We start from the raw sequence: 16,005 nt of genomic DNA on the forward strand, positions 1-16,005 counted from the left end.
GGTTGGATGACATCACCGACTCGATGGACATGAGTTTGAGCAAGCTCTGGGAATTGGTGATGGACAGGGAAGCCTGGTGTGCTGCAGTCCATGGGATCTCAATTCACTGGACACAACCTAGTGACTGAACTGAACTGATGTTGGTATGCCCCTAACACATACACAGGAAGTGATCACCTACAGAAAAAAAAAACATGCCACTCTCTAAAGATATACTATAGCCCTCTATGTCTTAAGAGTGGCATAGGTAGTATCCAAGAAACAAGATTTTAAGAATCCAAATAAGAATCCAAATATAATCAGAAGTGGTTCTGCAGCCATGAAATTAAAAGATGCTCCTTGGAAGAAAAGGTATGACAAACCTAGGCAGCACGTTAAAAATCAGAGACATCGCTTTGCTGACAAAGGTCCAGATAGTCAAAACTATGGTTTTTCCAGTAGTCATATACAGATGTGAGAGCTGAACCATAAAGAAGGCTGAGTGCCAAAGTATTAATGCTTTCAAACTGTGGTGCTGGATAAGACTCTTGAGAGTCCCCTGGACAGCCAGAAGATCAAATCAGTCACTTCTAAAGGCAATCAACTCTGAATATTCATTGGAAGGACTGCTGCTGAAGCTCCAGTACTTTGGCCACCTTATGCTAAGATCTGACTCATTGGATAACATAATGGTGCTGAGAAAGATTGAGGGCAGGAGGAGAAGAGGATGACAGAGGATGAGATAGTTGGATGGCATCATCGACTCAATGAACGTGAGTTTGAGCAAACTCTGGGAGCTAGTGAAGGACAGGGAAATCTGGTGGGCTGCAGTCTACAGGGTCACAAAATCAGACACTACTGAGCAACTGAACGACAACAACAACTCAGTACATAACCTTTGAACATTGAGAGAAATGAACTGTATATGGCAGGTCACGATTCTCACAGGCACCTTTTCTTGGCTTTGATATAGGCCAAATTCTGTAGGTAAGGATCACATGAGGACAACATACTTTAACCAAAGGAAGCACCACAGTAAAAACCGATGAAGTCACTGGCATCGTTGTTCCTGACAGGGAAGCAGAGTTATGACTCAAGGGGTAAAGGGAAATACAAGGAATGAATAGGTCCTTATCCAAGACACAAAGGATGTTAATGGAACCTTGAGAAAGAAAGATACTTGTCACCAAGTTTCCTTTAGTGTTGTGTATCAATTAAGGACAAAAATGCATTTTTCAACTTGAGTTTTTGAATGCTTCCACCTGGTGAATTATAACACTTTCAGGTGAATGTGAGGAACAAATTTCCTATCATTCATCTCTCTGTTAAAATTGTAATCCAATAACATGTTTGTCTTCTTTATACCACTTGACATTTGTCTTATCATATTTGGGATGTCCTTGTCTCTTTAGTTGTATGAAACAATACTTTCCTAAATCTGCATCTATTCCTTGACCCTCCCTGTTGCTTTCAATACAAGGTGTACATGAGGCTCTGTCCTTGAACCAGGCATTAATAGCTAGTGCGAGGAAAATCACAGGCTTGATATCCCACATTTTACTTCAACTTCTAGCTCTGCCTCTTTCTACTTGTGATATCTTGGATAATTCCACTTTACAAGCCCTTCGTGTGTAATTGCCACCCATGCTTTTAAAGAGTACATGATAGTTTCAATCTCACCATTGTCAAAGCCACTTTGCTGTGTCAAAGTTATATGGAGCAGAGTGTTCCTGCTTAGAACAACCGGATTTGACTGGTAGCTGTCATTCTGCATTCACAGCTGCTGTTCTGGGGTCTGTTCCATCACTTATTTTGTATTTCCATTCTGTCTCTGCTGATTGATTCAGCAGTCACATGCCCTGCCTTGTTCTTAAATATTCTTTTAGACCCTCTCTACCATACTCTCCGAGCTTCCCTGGCAGTTTAGCAGTAAAGAATCCACTTGCCAATGCTGAAGATGCAAGAGATGCAGCTAGATGCAGATTCAATCCCTGGGTTGGGAAGATACCTGGAGGAGGAAATGGCAACCCACTCCAGTATTCCAGCCTGGGAAAGCCCATGGACTGAGGAGCCTGGTGGACTACAGTCCATGGGATAACAAAGAGTGGTACACAACTTAGCAACTGAGCATGCATGCTGCAATCTCCAGCCCATGGATGGATTCATCCCATCCCATCCCATGCATATATCTTGTAGAATCTGGTTCAGGTCTGGGTCTCTTGGCTCCCTATTGAGCAGGAAGAGTTCAAAGAATTGGGTGAGAATTCAGTTTGATTAGAAAACGGCATTTTTCTTAAAATCTAAAATGGCAAAATCATTTATTTCTTTTTTAAATATGTGTCAGTTCAGTTCAGTTCAGTCACTCACTCATGTCTGACTCTTTGCAACCCCATGGGCTGCAGCACACCAGGTCTCTCTGTCCGTCACCAACTCCCAGAGTTTACTCAAACTCATGCCCACTGAGTTGGTGATGCCATCCAACCATCTCATCCTCTGTTGTCCTTTTCTCCTCCTGCCTTCAATCTTTCCCAGCATCAGGGTCTTTTCAAACAAGTCAGTTATTCACATCAGGTGGCCAAAGTATTGGAGTTTCAGCTTCAGCATCAGTCCTTCCAGTGAATATTCAGGACTGATTTCTTTTAGGATTGACTGGTTTGATCACCTTGCAGTTCAAGAGTCTTCTCCAACATCACAGTTCAAAAGCATCAATTCTTTGGCTCTCAGCTTTCTTTATAGTCCAACTCGCACATCCATATATGACTACTGGAAAAACCATAGCTTTGACAACATTGACATTTATTGGCAAAGTAATGTCTCTGTTTTTTGATATGCTGTCTAGGTTGGTCATAACTTTTTTTCCAAGGAGTAAGTGTCTTTTAATTTCATGGCTGCAGCCACCATCTGCAGTGATTTTGGAGCCCCCCAAAATAAAGTCTATCACTGTTTCCCCATCTGTTTGCCATGAAGTGATGGGACCAGATGCTATGATCTTAGTTTTCTGAATATTGAGCTTTAAGCCAACATTTTCACTCTCCTCTTTTACTTTCATCAAGAAGCTCTTTGGTTCTTTGCTTTCTGCCATCAGGGTGATGTTATCTGCATATCTGAGGTTATTGATATTTCTCCTGGCAATCTTGATTCCAGCTTGTGCTTCATCCAGCCCAGAGTTTCTCATGATGTACTCTGCAGATAAGTTAAATAAGCAGGGTGACAATATACAGCCTTGACATACTCCTTTCCCTATTTGAAACCACTCTGTTGTGTCATGTCCAGTTCTTTTTTTTTCATGTCCAGTTCTAACTGTTGCTTCCTGGCCTGCATACAGATTTGTCAAGAGGCAGGAAAGGTGGTCTGGTACTCCAGTCTCTTGAAGAATTTTCCACAGTTTGTTGTGGTCTACACATTCAAAGGCTTTGGCATAGTCAATAAAGCAGAAATAGATGTTTTTCTGGAACTCTCTTGCTTTTTCGATGATCCAGCGGATGTTGGCAATTTGATCTCTGGTTCCTCTGCCTTTTCTATATCCAGCTTGAACATCTGGAAGTTCACGGTTCACGTATTGTTGAAGGCTGGCTTGGAGAATTTTGAGCATTACTTTACTAGCGTGTGAAATGAGTACAATCGTGTGGTAGTTTGAGCATTCTTTGGCATTACATTCCTTTGGGATTGGAATGAAAACCGAGAAATATGTGTGGACTCTTTAAAATACACCAGGTACTCTTCAAGTTATAGGATAGGCCTGAAACAATTCATCCCATGCTCTCATGAAGGATCAGGAGACACACACACTCACAAAAATCAATAGATTCAATTGTAGAATCTGTCTATATTACAAGGGGTCATGTTGTAGGAAGGGATTCGTTCTGGCTCAGACATCAGAAAGACTGCATAGGAAAAATCTCTGGGACTGAGTCTTGAAATATGTGCAGTTATTCTCCAGAGAGACAGTGAGAAAAAGACAGAAAATAATATAATTCAAGTGTGGAGAGCACCTCAGTAGGAGGCTGGAGTGTGAACTTCTAAAGAAATAATCCTGGAGAGGTAAGCCATACCAGATCATGAAGACTCTTTTATTCCATTTTAATAATTTTAAGCATAGTTAATCATTGATGGCCTTATTTTTTCTCAGTGATACAAGATTTTCAGTCATGTACCCGTAACCCCCATATTTTTTTCAAGAGTCAGCTGTACTTATTCTAGATACTGAGGGGTCAATTTGATTCTTTATGCTTGATTATCTGATGTAGGGGAATGGGATGGAAAATGTGAACAAGATGACATAGAGAAGATCCTAGAGTTGCTGTAAAGAATAAGAAATATTTGACAGTAAAGATTATTTAAAGTTATATTTTTAAACTTATTTGTATTCTGTGAACAGGATTGGCTTGTCTTTTTTTTTTTTTTTTTCTGTAAATATTTATTGCCACTTTTAACAGTTATTTTCTTTGCTTGTTCTCTTGGACATGTTTAGGTTTGTGTTGGTCTATAATTTATTCTTGGAAATTGTCAAATAAGATCTGAATGGTTTTAAAAAATAGAGATTGCAATTCAGAAAATGTTTTGATGAAATTAAAAGATAAAGATATTTAGCATGTTAAGTGGTTTTGGACAATTTATACACTAATGGATTGATGGAAAGCATTCAATCATAAAATAAGTAGGCGTTGGCTTGATAAAAATTTATTTTAACTGTAATTCTAAGAAAAATCATCTCAGGAAAACTCTAGCTATATATTAAGAGCATTTTGATTGACCTTAGAAATATATTTTTGTTTGTTTACTTAAAAATTTCCTGGGTTAGTATAAAACAGGGTAACAAGACAATATGACAACTGACTAAGTTAGAAATGGAAGCATGGTGATCTTTTAAATGATTAAATCTCCTGAGAATCACATCGATATGAAATATATGTGAATAATGAAAAAATATACCATTGTTAATATTCTAGTGAATATTTTGGCTTTTAAAGAAATGATTTTCTATAGAGTTGTAACAAATATGCTGCTGTAGCTCCTTGTTATGATTTATTTTTCCTTGCCTTTACTCATAGGATATTACTTCCTATACTTGCCAACATTAATGAGACTTCTCTCCTGACCAGCACAATTTTCTCCATTGATTCTGCTCTTCAAAAAGGTTCAAGAAACTGATGCTGGACAGTTACTAAAGGAAGCTGCCTTTAACTGGAAAGGAAGCAACTCTACTAACTACTGCTGAATGGTAACTGAAATACTTTTGCATGTAGTACTCTGTTTATAAAGCTTCCTGTTTTCTGCAAGGCCAAGCCAGTATTTGATTGTACAAACAAACATCTGAAGTTATGTGTGATATTTTTGCAATTAATCTTTTTCCCCAGTAAGGAGCTTTATAATATTCATGATTGAATATTGAATATTGTTGAATATTCATTTTTAACAGATCTAATTAATACTAAATAAACAAATACAAACTATAGGAAGAAGAGTCACTTACCATAAGTCTACAGAACTCCCCTCTTACCAAGTGCACACACACACACACGTACACAATTAAACCCAAGATACTTTAACAATTGAAATTAATTTATTATGTTCTTAATAATTACTTTTCACTAAAATATATTTTGCTTATTCTCAATCTTTAAAATTGTAGTAGTCTATGAAGTTTGATTCATTCTAGTGTCATTTATGTGAGTGATACAATAATAAAAAAGACAACTTAATATATGATTAAGGAATTTTTAAAAGATTGTGATATTTCCCTACAAGGAAATACAAGATAGCCATTAAGTATTTTTAAACACTTAAATCACCATTCTATATCTATTATTTTTTAACATGGAATTTCACAGCATGCTGAAAGTTATAAACATATAAATACATATGATCACTTACTATGATTTTATATAAACATATTTCTATGTGTAGATTAAACCTTGCAAAATATATAACAAGTATATTAACAGCAGTTATTTCTGAGTTCCTATTGTTGAGTTTGGTAACTATTACTTCTAAAGTATGTCTAAAAAATAATGTGTGCATAACCTTTATCTGTTTTGTTTTGTTTCTTGCACTAGTTCAAAGTATCTATCATTGCATTTATTGAAACTGATACAGTTCTAGCCAAATAACATTTTATTAATGCAAAGTTTCATTGAATTAATAATTTTCAACAATTTGCTCCAATTCTAGCTTCAAATTTCTGGAATTACTGCACTTCTAATACACACAGCATACTTCTCGTTGAACTTTCCAGAATGGTGGAAAACATTAAAGTAAAATTACATACAGTGAAAAGCCCAGGCTATATCTCAAGAGTAGAATTCAGGAAGTTTTAATAAGTAAATGCAACTGTGTAACAACTCCAAACAAGATGTAGAATCTTTCCATCACCCCAGAAAGTTTCCTCATGTGGCTTTCCAGTCACTCCCATAGGCAATCCTTCTGATTTCTATTAGCATTTTAGTAGGCCATTCTTGAAATTCATATAAGTGGAATTATAGAGTTTGTACTCTTTTGTATCTTGATTCTTTCATGAAATATAATATTTTGAAATTTATCCATGTTTGTTCTTATTGAACTACTATTCATTCATTTCTACTGTTGAATAATGTTCCACTATATGACTATAGTGGAAAAGGAAATGGCAACCCACTCCAGTGTTCTTGCCTGGAGAATCCCAGGGATGGCGGAGCCTGGTGGGCTGCTGTCTATGGGGTCGCACAGAGCCGGACAGGACAGAAGCGACTTAGCAGCAGCAGCAGCAGCATATGACTATGGTACTGTTTATCTCTTCTCTTGTAGATGGACATTTGGATTGTTTTAAATTCTGGACACTTACAAATAAAGCAGTGGTGAACATTCTTGTACAAGTTTTTCTTTTTTTTTCCGATATATTTTATTTATTTCAAGTAAAGAATTTCCTGGGGAAATGCACATTTAACATTTTAAGAAAATGCCAAACTATTTTCTAAAGTTGTACATTTTTACTTTCACATCTGCCACGTACAAGAGTTTCAGTTTTTCCAAATCCCTGACAGCACTTGGTGATGTCAGTGTTCTTCACTTTAGTCATTCTGTGGGTATGAAACTGCCATGAGATTTTAATTTTAATTTCTCTGATAAGTAAACATTTTTGGGTTTTTGTCTTTTGCTTAGGTTATTTTATTAAATATGTGTTTAAATCCTTTGCCACTTTAAAAAATGGAGTTGTTTTTCTTTTGGGTATTAATTAGTAGGAATCTGTTCTATAGTCCAGATATGAGTTCTTTGTCACATACATGTATTGTGAATATTTTCTCCTAGTCTGAGACTTGCCTTTTCATCTTTTTAATGGTGACCTCTGATTACCAGAAGTTTAAAATTGTGAAGCATAATTCATCTGAGTATACTTGCAACTGATGATATAACTGATTGCCAAAAAAACACAAATCTACTTTAAAAACACAAATCTTGAAAAACAGCTTTAAAAACACAAATCTACAATCTTAAAATTTAAAAACACAAATCTACAATCTTAAAATTCTGTAGATCTAAAATGGGTCTCACAAAGCTAAAACCAAAAAATCAGCAGACTCCATTCCTTGCTGGAGGTCCTACAGGAGGGATCTGTTCCTTGTTCATTCTGAATTCAACTCCTTGAACTTGCAGGACTGAGATTCTTGCTTTTCTGCTGGCTCCTTACCATAGGTTGTTCCCAGAGCTTAGATTCCTTGCAATCTTTGGCTTATATCTCCTTTTCCCATCTTCAGAGACAGCAAAGATGAACGGCCCCTTTCACACTTTGAATCTCTCCTTCTCCTTCTGTCTCATTGCTTTCTTTCTTTCTTTTTTTTTTTTTTTTCATTTATTTTTATTGGTTGGAGGCTAATTACTTTACAATATTGTAGTGGGTTTTGTCATACATTGACATGAATCAGCCATGGTTTTACATGTATTCCCCATCCCGATCCCCCCTCCCACCTCCCTCTCTACCTGCTCCCTCTGGGTCTTCCCAGTGCACCAGGCCGGAGCACTTGTCTCATGCATCCCACCTGGGCTGGTGATCTGTTTCACCATAGATAATATACATGTTTTGATGCTGTTCTCTCGAAACATCCCAGTGTTCTCGCCTTCTCCCACAGAGTCCAAAAGTCTGTTCTGTACATCTGTGTCTCTTTTTCTGTTTTGCATATAGGGTTATCATTACCATCTTTCTAAATCCCATATATATATGTGTTAGTATGCTGTAATGTTCTTTATCTTTCTGGCTTACTTCACTCGGTATAATGGGCTCCAGTATCATCCATCTCATTAGAACTGATTCAAATGAATTCTTTTTAATGGCTGAGTAATATTCCATGGTGTATATGTACCACAGCTTCCTTATCCATTCATCTGCTGATGGGCATCTAGATTGCTTCCATGTCCTGGCTATTATAAACAGTGCTGCGATGAACATTGGGGTGCACGTGGCTCTTTCAGATCTGGTTTCCTCGGTGTGTATGCCCAGAAGTGGGATTGCTGGGTCATATGGCAGTTCTATGTCCAGTTTTTTAAGAAATCTCCACACTGTTCTCCATAGCGGCTGTACTAGTTTGCATTCCCACCAACAGTGTAAGAGGGTTCCCTTTTCTCCACACCCTCTCCAGCATTTATTGCTTGTAGACTTTTGGATAGCAGCCATCCTGACTGGTGTGTAATGGTACCTCATTGTGGTTTTGATTTGCATTTCTCTGATGATGAGTGATGTTGAGCATCTTTTCAGGTGTTTGTTAGCCATCTGTATGTCTTCTTTGGAGAAATGTCTGTTTAGTTCTTTGGCCCATTTTTTGATTGGGTGATTTATTTTTCTGGAATTGAGCTTCAGGAGTTGCTTGTATATTTTTGAGATTAATCCTTTGTCTGTTGCTTCATTTGCTATTATTTTGAGAAAGAAGAATGGAACTGGAGGAATCAACCTGCCTGACTTTAGACTATACTACAAAGCCACAGTCATCAAGACAGTATGGCACTGGCACAAAGACAGAAATATAGAGCAATTGAACAGAATAGAAAGCCCAGAGATAAAGCCACGAACCTATGGACACCTTATCTTTGACAAAGGAGGCAAGGATATACAATGGAAAAAAGACAACCTCTTTAACAAGTGGTGCTGGTAAAACTGGTCAACCACTTGTAAAAGAATGAAACTAGAACACTTTCTAACACCATACACAAAAATAAACTCAAAATGGATTAAAGATCTAAATGTAAGACCAGAAACTATAAAACTCCTAGAGGAGAATATAGGCAAAACACTCTCCAACATAAATCACAGCAGGATCCTCTATGACCCACCTCCCAGAATATTGGAAGTAAAAGCAAAAATAAACAAATGGGACCTAATTAAACTTAAAAGCTTTTGCACAACAAAGGAAACTATAAGCAAGGTGAAAAGACAGCCCTCAGATTGGGAGAAAATAATAGCAAATGTCTCACTGCTTTCTGACCCATCTGGGAAAGTTTCTTTATTTTGAAGGATTAATGTGATTAGATGAAGTCTAAAAAGACTCTTGATGAGAGTGAAAGAAGACAGTGAAAAAGCTGGCTTAAAACTCAACATTCAAAAAACTAAAATCATGGCCTCTGGTCCTATCACCTCATTGCAAAAAGATGGGGAAAAAAGGGAAACAGTGACAGATTTTATTTTCCTGGATTCCAAAATCACTGCAGATGGTGACTGCAGCCAGGAAATTAAAAGATGCTTGCTCCTTAGAAGAAAAGCTATGACAAACCTAAATAGAATAATAAAAAACAGAGACAACACTTTGCCAACAAAGGTCCATCTAGTCAAACTACTGGGTTTTCCAGTAGTCATGTATGGGTGTGAGAGTAGGACCATAAGGAAGGTTGAGCAATGAAGAACTGATGCTTTTGAACTGTGGTGTTGGAGAAGACTCTTGAGAGTCCCTTGGACAGCTAGCAGATCAAATCAGTCAATCCTAAGGAAATCAACCCTAAATATTCATTGGCAGGACTGATGCTGAAGCTGAAACTAATACTTTGGCCACCTGATGGGAAGAGGAGACTCACTGGAAAAGACTCTGGTGCTAGGAAAGATTGGAGGCAGGAGGAGAAGGGGACAACAGAGGACAGGATGATTGGATGGCATCACCGACTCAATGGATATGAGTTTGAGCAAACTCTGGGAGATGGTGAATGATAGACAAGCCTGGCCTGCTGCAGTCCACGGGGTGGCAAAGTGAGACACAACTTGGTGATTGAACAATTCAAGGTCCATACTTTTTTCCACATCAGCAAAGTACCTTTTGACATGTATGGCAACATATTTACAGATTTTGGTGATAAAAACACAGATATCCCTGGAGGGTATTATTATGCTTACCAAATCATCAGTTTAGTGTTTTGTGGTTAGAGCCCTTTGATACAAGAATTTCTTGTTCTCTCCTATCATAAATATATTTAATTTTTTTTTTTCTCTAATCCTTGTAGTTTTAGCTTTTAAGTTTACAATCAATCCCAAATCCATTTTTGTGTATGGTGAGAGGTAGAAGTTAAGACTCATTTCCCACACACTTATGCATTTGTCACTGCACCATTTGTTGGCAAAAATTTCCCCACTCAATATATTTTGGTGCCTTCATTAAATGTTGATTGACTACATGTGTATAGGTATATTTCTGCACTGGATATTGAAGGTATATAGATTCACAATAAATATGAGGTCGTTAACTCTCCTCTCTCAGATAATTTTGATTCCCAGGGTTTTTCTTTTCTATTTGTGCCTAAAATGAGTGCTCTGTCCTGCATTGTTACTACATGTGAAAAGAAATTTTAGATTTTCTCATATTATTTTGACTTTTCCTTAGAATACTTGGTTTTCTCTTAAATATAAAATATATATATATGCATGTGATCATTGTACCATATCATTGACTTAAGGTCAAATTGTCTTAAATTGTTTTTTAAAAGATTAAAAAAAAAATGGACTAGAATAATTCTGCAGAGTTTCCCCCAGCTCCTTAAAAGGAAAGCAGATTAAATTTTCTATTGTTGAGTTGTGGGGTTATATTTGCTTAGTTGTAATATAAATAACACTTCTTTTTAAATAGATGTTTTAGCCAAGTAGGGGGAATTTTTCCTAAGGACAATCCCTAAACACACACACCTCCTTTAGAGCATGGCTTTGTTCTAAAATCCTTTTGCCCACAAAAGGATTAGGTCAGATTTCCTGAAAGAGGTGGAGGTTTGATGCTATTGTTTCAAGAGGAAAGAGGGATTGACTCATTGCTGGAGGATAATGACCTCAAGATTGAGAGAGAGACTGGGATTTCTGGTTTCTTAGAAAGCAAAGATTCTGCCCTGTTCACACAGATTACCATGGATATTGCTGCTCTTCTGTGTGATTTCAGGAGTTTCTATTTACATAAAATGTAGAATGGAAGTGCCCTCTGTAGTTTTGTGACTCAGTGTCCCTGGAAAGACCTGGTAAGAAGATGGTTACAAACATGTCTCTACAAATTTATTCATAAAACCAGGACCATCACAGAAATGGTGAAGGTTGAAAAGCTAACCTGTGGTCGGGTGAGTGTAGATCACCAATATAGCCTGTTCAAACAGCATTGTCACGTGGAACAATCCATGGTATCATTATTTAGCAAAAACAATGATGAAAGTCAGTATGTTCAATGGCAAAAGGCTCTTTCTCCTTATTTTCCTGTAAGTTTTAAGGTATTTGGTGTTGGTAAATGAACCAAGGAAGGAGGGAGTTATGCCAAGCAAATGATACAGAGCTTGTTGCTTGCACAGGATATGAGAACTAGAATTAAGCATTTAATTAATAAAGAAACCTTTTAACATCAAATTTATATGTCTTTACAGTATGAGATTCATATTGTATATGGGTGTTTTTTTGTGACACGATGGGGTCTTTTTCAAAAATTTATTTATTTTTATTTGGAGGATGATTGCTTTACAATGTCGTGTTGGTTTCTACCATACATCAACATTAGTCAGCCATAGGTATACATATATTCCCTCCCTCTGTAACCCCTCTTCCACCTCCCACCCCATTCCACCCCTCTAGGTTGTCACAGAGCTCCTGTATATGGTTTTTAATTTTGCTTTTGTCCTTATTTTATAGGGTTAGTTTTGTTTCCTGTTCATTGCTGCTGCCGCTGCTGCCAAGTCGCTTCAGCCATGTCCGACTCTGTGCGACCCCATAGATGGCAGCCAACCAGGCTCCTTCAACCCTGGGATTCTCCAGGCAAGAACACTGGATTGGGTTGCCATTTCCTTCGCCAATGCATGCATGCATGCAAAGTCACTTCACTCATGTCCGACTCTGTGTGACCCCGTGGACAGCAGCCCACCTGGTTCCTCTGTCCATGAGATTCTCTAGGCAAGAATACTGGAGTGGGTTACCATTTCCTATTCATTAAATTTACTTTAAACCATAGTATAAAATTCTAAAGCATATTATATAATATGAATGTATCATATTTAGTCATCTCTCATTAAATTAATAATTATCCATTTTTCTCTAAGAAATAGTATATAAAATTATTCTCCCACACATCAGTGTTTGGCTTTAGTGCTTATTATTACATCTATCAGAGCTGAGTTCAGTTTGTTAAAACTGTCACCCATGGTGAAATGACAATGATTCATTTTCCTTAATTATTTTTAAGCGAACTTTTGGAAAAAATTTTTTCAAGAAAATTGTTTGTATCTGTCAAAATCACTGGGATCACTTTGAATAATTTTATCTAAATATTTAGTAAAAAATCTTGACTTAAGTGAGAGCTCATTCAGATACTTAGAGAATACTGACAGTTATGCCTACTTCACTGACAGCAACTCACTCCCAACTACTTTATAAAAATTGTTTTGGCATAAAGACCTGGGAATCTGGCAGATGTTTTCTTTTTAGTTTTAGATCCTTAAATTCTATGAGTCATTTATAATTCTATTAATTCAGTCCATTAAGCATAAATATGTTTTCCTAAAGTGCATTTTTATATTATCCTGCCTATCTTTCTGGAGTATTCTATAGCAGCTTTTGAAACCAAAAAATGATGATTTTATGTTTCATCCCTAGGATATTCCAAGTACATTTTGACTATGGCCTTAGCCTGGGCTGCAGTTCTCTGAATTTTTGTTGTTGTTGTTCTGTAAATTTGTATTAAACATAACTCATAAAAGTTTAGGTCTGCTTTTTTTGTTTTAGTGTTGTGACCAGACTCAGCCTAAGTTATCTTCAATGAAATACAAATATGACAATCAAAATTAACTGGAAACGATGTAAAATTTACCTAAAATCTCTGAAACAATGTGAAAAGGTGTTCTATTCAAGATACACATTGAATCATCTTGGAAACTACTTTCTTTCACCTATTCTCTAATTAAAGCTAGCTCTAAAAGCTTTCTTCAACTCTGTTCTATCTCCTCTTAAGTTGTCTTAAATGTTCCAGCTGTGTATCAGTATCTATTGTTATAATAATGTTGCAAAGCAAAAACCATGAATCCTTAGACATATAAACAATACATATTTTTAGCTCACGAAACTGAAGGCTTTATTGATTTGGTCTCGGCTTGCGCAATGTCCATGGGTGGCTATGGGTCAGCCAGGCAGCTCGGCCAAACTTGGCTGGCCTGTTCACAAGCTGAAGTCATCTGCCTATTGATGGATAAGGAGTGCCCTGGACTGGGATGGCTGAGGACACTTGGGTTTGTTATATGTGTCTCATCCTTTAGCAGTTGAATCCAGGCATGTTCTTTCCACGGTGATGGCAGAAGGCGAGAGCCATCAGGCCAATTGCTCACACTCTGCCTTTCAGGTCTCTGCATTCACTACTCTACTAACATCTCACTGGCCAAAACATGTCACCTGGCAGAACCAAAAGTCAGCAGAAGTTCCAGTTAAATAAATGGGCCTCAATGTAGGTGACAGAGATTTGGGGCCATTAACACAAGCAATTTACTAAAGGTAGTTTTCTTTTTCTCATTGTTTCTCTATGTGTATGTATTTATTTTCTTTATCTATTTGCAAACTTCCCACGTTCCAATACAACTTTAGCTAACTCCATAGGCTACCTCACTTTTGCTCTCCAATCCTACTTTGGACGGTGTAGTTAACTACAGAATTAACATTTCTGCTGATGTATGAATTAAAAGAATAATCAGAAGGGACAGCAAATAAACTTAATTTGTTTGGGGAGAGAGAAAGAGGTTGTGCATTTTTCCTATGTTAATGTTTTTATCTTGTCTCCAAAAACAATGTCGGAGAAGAATATATCCTTAGAGCATATTCTTTCACTGCAGAAGCTACCCCAGAGAAAAGTTTAGACTTTGCTTTTAGCTATTAGGGATTCATTAATCCTTGGTGAATCCATCTGAATTCAATATTACTCAAAATCAGATGTCCTTCTAGAGCAATACTATGGACCAGGTGGTCAGATTAAAACATCTCTACCATTTTTTTCCAGACTCAGATAATTTATCCCATACCTACTGGAAAATATCTGTGAGGTGCAAACTAGTCTGCATTTTATCTGGTATTTTAACAGATCTAAAGTTTTCCTTGCAGCACTTCAGTGGTCCATGAATTTGTAAAACTGGCATGTGGAGAGTAAGACAAGACAAATCCTCAATTTTTATAACAACATATCATTTTTCCCCAGGACTGTCTGATATTCAAACTATGAATCACAAACCATGTATTATTGAATCAGAGATAAATGGTTTTGTTTCCTGTCTTCACTTCTTATTAATTTCCTTCATATTCCTTCAAATTTTAATTCATACCATCGTGCCACAGGCTTCTCTTGTGGCTCAGCTGGTAAAGCATCTGCCCACAAAGCAGGAGACCTGGGTTCAATCCTTGGGTTGGGAAGATTCCCTGTAGAAGGGAAAGGCTACCTACTCCAGTATTCTGGCCTAGAGAATTCCATGGATAATATAGTCCATGGTGTTGCAAAGAGTCAGATACAACTGAGCGACTTTCACTTTCATTGTGCCACGATTTCTTATAGAAACAGTAAAATATATGTTTTCAAGAATAAATGTCCTAAAATGAAAACATCTAATGTAATGCCTTATAAATACAGGTGTCAGTACACTTGACTCTTGTTCCTATCAAAAGTCCAGCCAATATGTGCTCTGGAGAAAAAGACTAAATTAAATGAAATCCATCCTCTTCTTTAGGACAGTAGTCCCCCAGTCCTGGTTGAATATTAAAATCATCAGGGGAGTTCTTGAAAAACTGAGTGTCTGAGATCCACCGTGGATCAATTAAGTCAGTATGACTAGGAAGATGGAGCCCAGATATTCACATGTTTTGAAAAATTCCCTAGGTGATTGTGATGTACAGAAAAGGCTGAGATCCATTGCTCTAGTCCAGTGCTTCTCATTGTGGCTCACAGACCAGCAACAGAAGCAGCACCTGGAAACTGTCAGCCTTACAAATGACAGGATCTAAAAATGTTAGTTTGAGGACTAATTCTACCACCAGACATTCTGGATCAATGGGCCTAGGTGAGGGCTCAGCAAACTACATTTTTAAAGCATACGGAAGATCCTGTTCCAGTGGCCCAAGCTCTGCTATGTATACTATGATCTACAGTCCTGAATAGATATTAAACAGATGATGTGTATATCAGTACCTTCAGCCAATAAGCCATCTGCTCTTTCCCCAAATCCTCACAGAAATGCCTTCATGGAAATAAACTTCCATGCTCAAAGTGAAAGTATTAGATGCTCAGTCATGTCCAATTCTTTGCAACCACATGGACTGTAGCCCACCAGGCTCCTCTGTCCATGGAATTCTCCAGGCAAGAATACTGGATAGTGGATAGCCCTCCCCTTCTCCAACAGATCTTGGATCCATCCTAGGGATCTAACCCAGGTCTCCTGCATTACAGGCAGACTCTTTCCTGTCTGAGCCACGAGGGAAACCCAAATTTCCATGCTACTTTTGGTCTAATATTCTTAAGGGTCAAAATAAGACATAGCTTCATGACAAAATGTGCTGCATTTTCTCCATAAATATTTTTTATTGTTCCATAG

Source organism: Dama dama, chromosome 28, assembly GCF_033118175.1.
Source record: "Dama dama isolate Ldn47 chromosome 28, ASM3311817v1, whole genome shotgun sequence".
In the NCBI taxonomy this organism is placed as follows: Eukaryota; Metazoa; Chordata; class Mammalia; order Artiodactyla; family Cervidae; genus Dama; species Dama dama.